The sequence below is a fragment of the Malus sylvestris genome, chromosome 5 (assembly GCF_916048215.2).
Source record: "Malus sylvestris chromosome 5, drMalSylv7.2, whole genome shotgun sequence".
Taxonomy (NCBI): domain Eukaryota; kingdom Viridiplantae; phylum Streptophyta; class Magnoliopsida; order Rosales; family Rosaceae; genus Malus; species Malus sylvestris.
In genome coordinates, this window is record NC_062264.1 from 45612480 (window position 1) to 45622537 (window position 10058).

Sequence of the window (10058 nt, forward strand, 5' to 3'; positions counted from 1 at the left end):
ATAAAGAATTCGATGCCATCTTCGCTTTTTATCATTGAGAGATGTGGGTACTAAAAAGAAAACATTTTGATGTTCAATGCAGTATTTGTTCAAAAACTTAATAAAACACTGAGAAGTGGGAATAATATTCCCCTCTCTTCTTTCTCTCGCCCCAAGAGCTGGTGGGATTCTAAGCCTGCATTAAAATTTTAGGAAAACTAATAAAAATGACTTGAAAACTTTGAGTTTTAACGATAAGGACAAAATAAGAGGTAAAGTGAATAGTACTAGGTTTGACTTTTTAGTGTAAAAATGTGGTTTTTCGTTAAAGTGAACAGTATCGTGAGCTTTTCGTTAAAACTCTCAATTTTCTCTCCTTTTATCTCACGCCATATATTCCATGGTGGTGGAGGAGTTATCTTGCCTTAATTTTCGCTTCCCATAAAAATCCTTCAACGAAGTAGAAACTATTGTTTTTGTACTACATTATTGCTAGTTTATTGTCAAGTTAAACTTTCTTAATAATATCCTTTATTAAAAAAAAATGCAATAAATATGATTATATTACCAAACAATATTTTGTGTAAGGTAGGAGAGCTTGAGAATTATGGCGAATCAAACTCAAACGTATGAGATTAGGGAACATTTACTCTTTTTTTCTTTTCAAAATTTGGGAACATATACTTCAGAAACCACTTATTTGGTTAAGAGAATAACTTTTGTTTGATGCCTCGTTCCATTGTTGAAAAAATATTCTGAAGAAAATTGAGGTTCACGCCAAAATTAATTGGTAATATGAGAAGTAGTTAATTACTTATAAGTATATGCAAAGTCTCTTGCGGGATAAACACTCTCAACACGGATCCATACGTGTGGCTTGAGGTTCTACCATATAAAATTAATTGGTAATATGTGAGAAGTAGTCCCTTACTTATAAGAACATGTAAGGTCTTTTTTTCTCCGATGTGGGCTTAAAACTCTCAATACACCCCCTAAATGTGATGAATTTTCAAGACTAATACGTGAACTACATAAACGGAGTGATGTGGAGCACATGTATCCATTGAGCTTCACATGTGGGACAACCTGCTCTGGTACCATGAAGAAAGTTGAAGTTCCAACATAAATTCAATTGGCAATATAAGAAATATCTCAATTATTTATAAGCACATGCAATGCCCCTACTTTTCCTAATGTAGGGTTTACATTCTCAACATATTCTATTTTTTTAAATATTATATTCTTTCTTTATATACACTTATATACGTCCCTACTTAATTAAAAGGAAAAATAATACATGATCCTGATATGAGACTAAAAAAATCTCAGTTTATGCAAGTGTTAAATGCAAAGGAAAAAGTAAACAAAGTACACAAACCTCATCGTCAAGAACCACTATTGTCTATCAAATCCAATCAGCTTTCCTTCCACCTCCGATTTTAATTGAAAATGGTAATAAAATAGTAAGGTCGACCTTATGCAAAAAAATTATGAAAAGAAAAAAAAAATGAAGTTGATGTTAGCGACAAAAAACAAGCCAGTACCAATGGTGAGGGGCATTCGTTTGCGAAATCGGTGCAGTACACTACTAGGATGGTAGAGAACCCCCTCCTGGTTCAAAGGTACATGCATGGACATGCTCAATGTGATTTAGCTATTTTACCTAAATAAGTTACAATCATCACATACGTTTCTTTTGTCTACAATCATGTGTTATAAAAAGGACGTGGCTTCTCTGCCCTCCCACTTATAGACCCGGCAATTTCTGACACGACATGAAAACGACACGAAAATAACGGGTTTCAGATCAACACGATAACTTATTGAGTCATTATCGGGTAACCCGTTAAGAACCCGTTAATAATGGGTTCTTAACGGGTATACACGTGGGTAACACTTAGGTAACCCGTTTCAACCCATTAAGAAAAAAATTATTTTGATAATTTTAAAGTTTATTTACTAAAAGATTTATTATAAAATACAATGGCTATATTAATATATACAATATATGTTGGAATTTATTAGGTTTATTTAGGAAATTAATTAGATATTTGATTTGATTTTGTAGTAGGGTATTTTTGGCATTTACGCATTAGGGTTTCTTAGGTTTATTGCTCTATAAATAGAGCTTGAAAATTAATTTGAGAATTAAGCTATTCACAATGTAGTCTCTTAGGGTTTGTAGCCGTTCCGGCATTCTCGATTGTTTAATAATATTCTTATTATTTTGTAATCTTGTTCGTTGCGCACTCTGATATTCAACTTGATCCTTCGGGATTTAATCTGCCCTTGATTCGTATCAGTTTGTTTGTCGGTCTTGTTGGTTGTTTAGATTGTCGATGGTGTAGTTTTAAAAACAAAAAAACAAAAAATGTCGTAGTCTGAACTCACATGTCATCTCTGCAATTTTCGTCGAAACCCAACCCGCATCACCACCGTACTTGACCCAACATCATTGCACCCAATCACCATCCACCCATGTTGCCACTGCAATCAGGAACCCAGAACCTGACCCGCCATCCCTGCATCGCTCGAATCGTGACCCGCATCAGATTCGCCACACCTGTTCAGTTATACCAGACTCTCATCACACCGTCTTGAAGCCGTACCGCTGCAAACTGCAACCCAGATCCATCCCCCACTTCACACCCGTCTTCCCGCTGTTCTCGCCCACATCAGACCTGCTACGCACCACCACCATTCTCACGATCTGCGTCTCTTGCTGCTGATGCATGTTTCTTCTGTTGCTGCTAATTTTTCTTGTCGCCAAGTTGCATCTGCTGTGCCTTGTTGATCTGACTATTAGTATGGTGTTTTTTGTTTGATTAGTTTGGGACCATGAAGTAAACGAACATAAAATAAGGAGCAAGGAAATGATAGGAAAAAAAAAAGGCAAAAAGAGAAAGGAAAGAAAGAAAAAAAATTGTTTGCTGTTGCTTTAGGCCCACACGGGCAAAAGAAAAAAAATGGTTAAGTTTGTTTTTAGGTCCGCACAAGTTGTTTGCCTGTTTGGAATTGTTTTGTGACCGTTATTCGAGTGTTTGAATTGTAACCACTTGAGTGATAGTATTTGTTTTGTTTGTTCATTGCTATAATTAGGATATGAAAATCTCGTCCGTTTAGTGACGGGTTCTTTCCATACTTTCAACTCTAGCTAGTCGGAACCAGAATCAGTTTGCCAGCAAGAATCAAGTCAAGTTTGCCAGCAAGAATCAAGTCAAGTTTGCCAGTCAAGCCAAGTAATAAAGAACCAGTTCGCCAGTTCGCCAATTCGCTAGTCAAGTCAAGTCAAGTCAAGTTTGCATACATGCCTGTCTGTTTGTCCGCGTTGCGGAGCCTGCTTGTCTGTCTGCCTAACAGAGCATGTCCGCCAAATGAAGCTAGTCCACATCTGCTTGTTGGCAACCTCATGACGTGTACCGCCATGAGTTTGACAGGGGGTGTTGAAATTTATTATGTTTATTTAGGAAATTAATTAAAGATTTGATTTGATTTTGTAGTAGGGTATTTTTGGCATTTACGCATTAGGGTTTCTTAGGTTTATTGCTCTATAAATAGAGCTTGTAATTTAGTTTGAGAATTAAGTTATTCACAATGTAGTCTCTTAGGGTTTGTAGCCGTTCTGGCATTCTCGGTTGTTTAATAATATTCTTATTATTTTGTAATCTTATTCGTTGCGCACTCTGATATTCAACTATATATTCTATATTAAATATATAGTTTTGTATTATTATTCTATATAAATTTAAAAAAAAAAGTTTTTGTCATTATTTATTTTTATTATGAGAGTTCCTTATTGTCATTACTAGGATAAATTTTACTTAACATGTTGTTGTCTAAAATTAAAATAAACTAATATAGTATTTGTATAGGCAAGAACTAAGAAGACATATATACACATATGAAAAATGTGAAAGAATATATAAACACTCGTGATTCATCATTATTCCTCCACGAGTAGATAATGGTTACACTTGCATTATTGTTTAGATTTTTAAAATCCTCCAAACCTTTGTGAATAATGTTTTTATTTGAGGGCAAAATTAATAAAATTAACAATAATTATTGTAGAAGAGTAAAAAATGTAAAAAAAAATATACAATCATTCATAGTGACAAACTTTACAATTTTCATGAAGGGGTCAGCTTCGAAATCCAACATTATAATTCATAAACCTTAAATTTATATTTAACCGTCGATTGTCATTGACGCTTTATTCTTCTTACTGAATTTCATTTTTAAAATTTTCTTTTTTGAAAACATGATCATCTGGCAGATGTAAGAAGATGAACGATTTAGATCTTTGATATCATGTTTCGATATTTACGGTTAACTAAAATATGAGTCGATGTCATATAGTTTGTAGAATCTTTATAAACATCAAGCAATATTTTCACTAACCATAAAACTTTGAATATAATATCAACGATCCAAACCGTTCATCTTCCTGCATCCTCTAATAGATCAAGTTTTCAAAAAACAAAATCTAATGAAAACAATGAAGCGTACATGTAAACAACAATCAACGGTTAAATTTTGATATATAATCTATATGATTATAGTGGTGAATTTCGAAGTTAAGCTATTCATGAAAGTTGTAAAGCTTGTCATTACGAGCGTTTATATATTTTTTCTATATTTGTTTACACTTCTACATTAATTAAAAAAATATTAAAGACTTTAGGTAAGTGAAAATATAATTAAAAAAAATTTCGTTTTTATGTTTTGGATGTAACAATATGGTATGTATATACTTATTTAGTATTATGTTTCTCATTTGATTATTTATTGGTTTAAAATATATTTTCCTTAACGGGTAACGGGTCGGGTCATATTACCTGTTAACATTATCAGGTCGGTTTCGGGTCGGGTCATTTTACCTTTTATTTTAACGGGTGTTACACGACACGACCCGTTAAGATATCGGGTATGACACGAAAACGATACGAACACGGAAAACACGACACGAATGCCAGGTCTACCCACTTCTCATACATTCTCATCTTTTTCGATTTGGGCGATCACAGTTAAGCCGAGTCAATATTTTATATTACTATTGTTTTTTGTCTTATTATCTCTATAAAAAAATTAATATAAAATATTGACGTGGCTTAACCATGATCGCATAAAATAAGAAAGAATAAGAGTGTATGGGAAATGGGAGGACAGAGAAGCTGGATCTTATAAAAATGTTTGAGATTTGAAATGTGATAGCGTCACACGTCCACGTCTACAAATTGTAGGAAAAGTTGATGGTTAATTTCTTAAAAGTCGTGGCCTTGGAGCAACCGCAATAAAAAAATATTAGTTGCAATCAGAAATATATCTACTTCGTAATTAAGTACGTGTATTTCACTGATTAAGTTTAAGGAATGATTACTCATGACGTCGACCACCACAAGAATCCAGCATTGTCTCAATAAAATTCGACTTTTTATCAAAAGCCTAATATGATATTGGAGGACTAAACTCCTTTTAATTCGAGCTAAATTCCCTTTCTAATTTCTTTGAAAGAAACCTATTATATTGGACTAAACATAAGGTCATTGTTTTCCTCATATAAATTGAAATATTTATACTGTTAAGGTGCGTTTGTTGCACTGGATTGTCTCGGACTGGACTAGCTGCAGGGACTAAGCTGGATTGGATTGGCTTAGACTAAGTAGGATAAAAATAGTGAAGTGTTTGATGCAGTGATGGACTAAATCTCGGACTAAAATATTTTAGTCCCAATATATTTTTTTTTTCCATTTTGCAATGGAACTAGACTTTGTAATTTGCTAGTATCCTACAAAACTTTGCCGTATTACCCGTACCCTCTCCCTCTCTACAAAAAAATCACCCACAACCTCTGCACGTACCAAAGCGATTCGAATTTCACCTCCATTTTTTATGAAGTAATTTGTAGTTTGTAAAACCCATGCCATTTCCGATGAGATCCTACTGATTAATATCAATTCCAAGAATTTGATTGAGCTAAGCCGGGTCGACTCGGCGCAACCCATCTTCAAATTGCGGCTCAGGAGGCTTTTTGACTAGCAGTTCCCGAGCGTGCTTAGAATATCTTCTGCACAGGAGAAGCCGACTGCTATTGAGTCGTCGCCGCAACAGCAAAACTACAGTACCAGCAGGATGGAGCAACTGTCGCTGTCGCGGCCAAGTTCGAGCCAAGCTCGGATCTCGGCAGAGTAGAAGGAGAAGAAAGCAAGGAGAGAGGAGGAGGGGAAAGGGGAATGATGGTGGCTCTCGACGTTTGTGAAAACATAGGAGCAGAGGAAGATGCGAGGGAGTTAGTCCCCGCTAATCCCATGGTTCTCAATGGGTCTGCTAGCGAGGGAGTTAGTCCCCGCGAGTCCCTTCTAATCTCATTAAACTTAGTCCCGGACTGTTAACAAACACGGGACTAGACTACTACATAGTCCAGTCCAAGCCAGCGAAAATTAGCGGGCTCAAACAAACACACCCTTAGAGGACTAAACATGAGGCATGCAGCTCAGCAACAAATGCACTCCTTAAGTAGCTGCTGATATGTAAGCACTCGGGGCCACAAACTTTTGAGAGAAGAAAGATTGCCAGAAGTGGGAGGCCAGTGAGAGATAGGACTATGGTTGTTGCTCTTTGGAGGTATATGCTTAACATGTCAGATTTCTGGGCAGCATAGGCTTGCCCACATAGAGTCTCCACTGCACTTCCCATGCCTAGCTGCAAGAAACAAGAACCAAACAAAACAAAAAAAATTATTAAAGAGATAAGAATGACAACATAAAATGCACGTGATTGAGAATATATAAATTAGTTTTCAAGTTATGTTGTGATATTGTCAATTTAATACGTTTTTGCATATGATCGAGCAGATTAAAAACATTCATCATCTAAGTTCTAACTTCAATAATTTACATTCCAGTTATATAAGAGTATAGACAAGCACAAAGATGAGAATCCAAGTAAAGTGAACAAGCACAAAGATGAGGATCCCAGTGAAGAGAGATCAAGGGCCTATGATGACAGATGTCACAAGATGCAAAGGAAGTTACAAGGATGGTTACCAAACTGTTAGAATCTGTTGCTAGGTTGTTAGAATATTATCCATATCCTAGCTTATATTACAAACCATGTAATAATATCAATATATAGCTACAGTGTAAAAAGGATTACTTGACACGTACGAAATACAGAAAATCATCTTCCAAAACTCTCAATCTCTCTCTTTTTCTGCAACTCACAGTTTCTTCGACTGCTTCCATTGAAGCTTCTTCTTCAATTTTCACATGGTATACAACAACTCACCTGGACACATAAAGTTATATTGATAAATGTACCATGCGGCCATAGGCCAAGAGTTGGATGCCATTGTTGCCGAGAGAGACAGCGGCGAGCTCAAGATGATCGAGGTGGCCAGCAAAGACACGAGCGGAAAGTGACATGGAGTTGTTAATGATTGTCGCCAAAGGTAAATTTGAACCACATTATTACTAGCGATGGTAAGAAAATTTCTCTCCCTCTTAATGTAGATAATATCGTTTATTAAAAAATAAAGTTAGATTCTTTCTTTTATTTACGCTCATATTTGTTTCACATCCCTAATTAATTAGAAGAAAAAATAACATGTGATTCTGATGTGAGACAAAAAAAAAATCTTTCAGTTTATGTAAGTGTAAAAATGCAAAGGAAAACGTGAACGAAGTACACAAACCTCATCATCAAGAACCATTATTGTCTATATATTCCGATCATCTTCTCTTCCACCTCTAATTTTAATTATAAAAAAAAATTGTAAGGTCGACTATATGCAAAAAAATTATGAAAAGAAAACGAAAAAAATAATATGAAGTTGATGTTAGCAACATAAAATAAGTCCAGTGCCAACCAATGGTGAGGGGCATTTGTTGTGACATCGGTGCAGGACACCACTAGCATGGACATGCTCAATGTGATTTAGCTATTTTACCTAAATAAATTGCAATCATCACATACGTTTCTTCTTTTTTTTTGGAAAGCACATACGTTTCGTTTGTCTACAACCAAGTTTTATAAAAATGTTTGAGATTTGAAATGTGATAGCGTCACACGTCGTACAAATAGTAGAAAAGATTGATGGTAAATTTCTTAAGGGTCGTGGTCCTGGAGCCGCCACGACGAGAAATAGTAGCTGCAATTAGAGATATATTTCACTCATAATTAAGTAAATTTATTTCACTTATTACGTGATTCGTTGATAAGAAAGAATCAGTCATGACAGGCAACAACCAAAAGGGATTTGGATCCTCTCCTGAGCAGGAGATCAGGATCCTCGAGATCAAACAACATGGACCGTTGAATTTTGATCTAACGGCTACAAACAGGAAGTCCCTCTAAAATTATAATAATTATAGCCGAGGATCCTGATCTCCTGCTCAGGAGAGGATTCAAATCCAACCAAAAGACCCCAGCCCGGTCATTGTCATTAAATTCGATTTGTATCAAAAGCCTGATATGATAAGCACTTTAATCGAGCTCAATTCCCTTTCTTATTTCTTTAAAAGAAGCCTATTATATAAGAAAAATTTGTGCGGGACTCAATATGTCATTAAGCTTAATAAACATTTAACATGTGGTAAGATTTTTATTATGACTTCAAAGTTATGTTACATTGTAGTTAAATTTAATCACGTGTCAAATTTTATTCAGTCATAGTGTCATTAGGCATTGTTTAGTGGCACGTTGAGCCCCACACAAGTTTTTCTTTTATTATATTAGAGGATCAAACACAAGATATATTAGGTGATCGGTTAAATACATTATGAAATGGGAGGCAGATTGTCTGCCCTCCTGTTATGGTGCCCTTCCCATCCCCTCCTATTTGTGCGGTCACGGTTAAGCTACGTCAACATTTTATATTCCTATTGTTTTTTGTCTTATTATCTCGATAAAAAAATCAATATAAAATGTTGACATGGCTTAACCGTGACCGCACAAATAGGAGGGGATGAGAAGGGCACTATAACAGGAGGGTAGACAATCTACCTCCTATGAAATGAGCCTTATAAAATAAGTGTAAAAAACATGTGTCACCAGATCGTAATTGTGAGAACTCGTATTTTTCAAATTATGAAAGCTGGATCTATTTCAACTTTAAGAACTGGTGCCTACCACATTGGAATTGGATAAATTATGAAAGCTGGATCCATTTCAACTTTAAGAACTGGTGCCTACCACATTGGAATTGGATCCTTTCTTGAGCAGGAAATTAGGATTCTCTTGATCCATTAACATAGGTCTTTAGATTTTGATCTAACGACTATAATTATTATAACTTTTAGATAGACCTCCTATTTGTAATCGTTAAATTAAAATCCAACAACTAGTGTTATTGGGTCAATAAGATCCTGATCTCCTGCTCAAGAGAGGATCCAATTCCTACCACACTAAACAAATCAATCATTCTATATTTCATTATTTTATTACCCATCACCATCACACCTCCCCGCCCTTTTCCCCATTTTCAGCCGGCCTTCTTTCTTAATTTTCTACAAACATCACCATGATCCTATTATCTTTTCAACATCATCATCATTATATTAATACTTTTCTTTTCTTTTCTCCCCTACTTTCTTCCCGTGTCCATTCTGTAAGGATTTTGTAGTAGTTACTTGTATAAGAGCAACTCCACCCTTGTGGATTGCTCGGGGGACAGGGGAGAAGAAAGGGCCTGAGGCCCGGTGGACAGTGCTCCAGCCATGGAGAGCCCGAGTGAGGGTGGGAGCCAGAGCACAAGGCCCGTGAGGAATCCACCAGCCTGCAGCCCGAGGGCCAGGCATTATTTAATTTTTTTTGTGTCAGCCCGAGGGCCTGCAACCCTATTTCCAATGTTTTTTTTAATTTTATATTATTTAAACAAACAAAAAAAACTAATATTTTATTACATATTGCCAAGGGGGAGGGCTCCAAGGGTGGAGATGCAAAAGGTAATTACTGTTCATTAATGGTAGTTACTATTCATTAAAGGCAGTTACTGTTCAATATGGTGGATTCAATAGTGAATTGCCAGGGGGAATGGCTCTAAGGGTGGAGTTGCTCTAAGAGAAGTTCTTATTTTATGT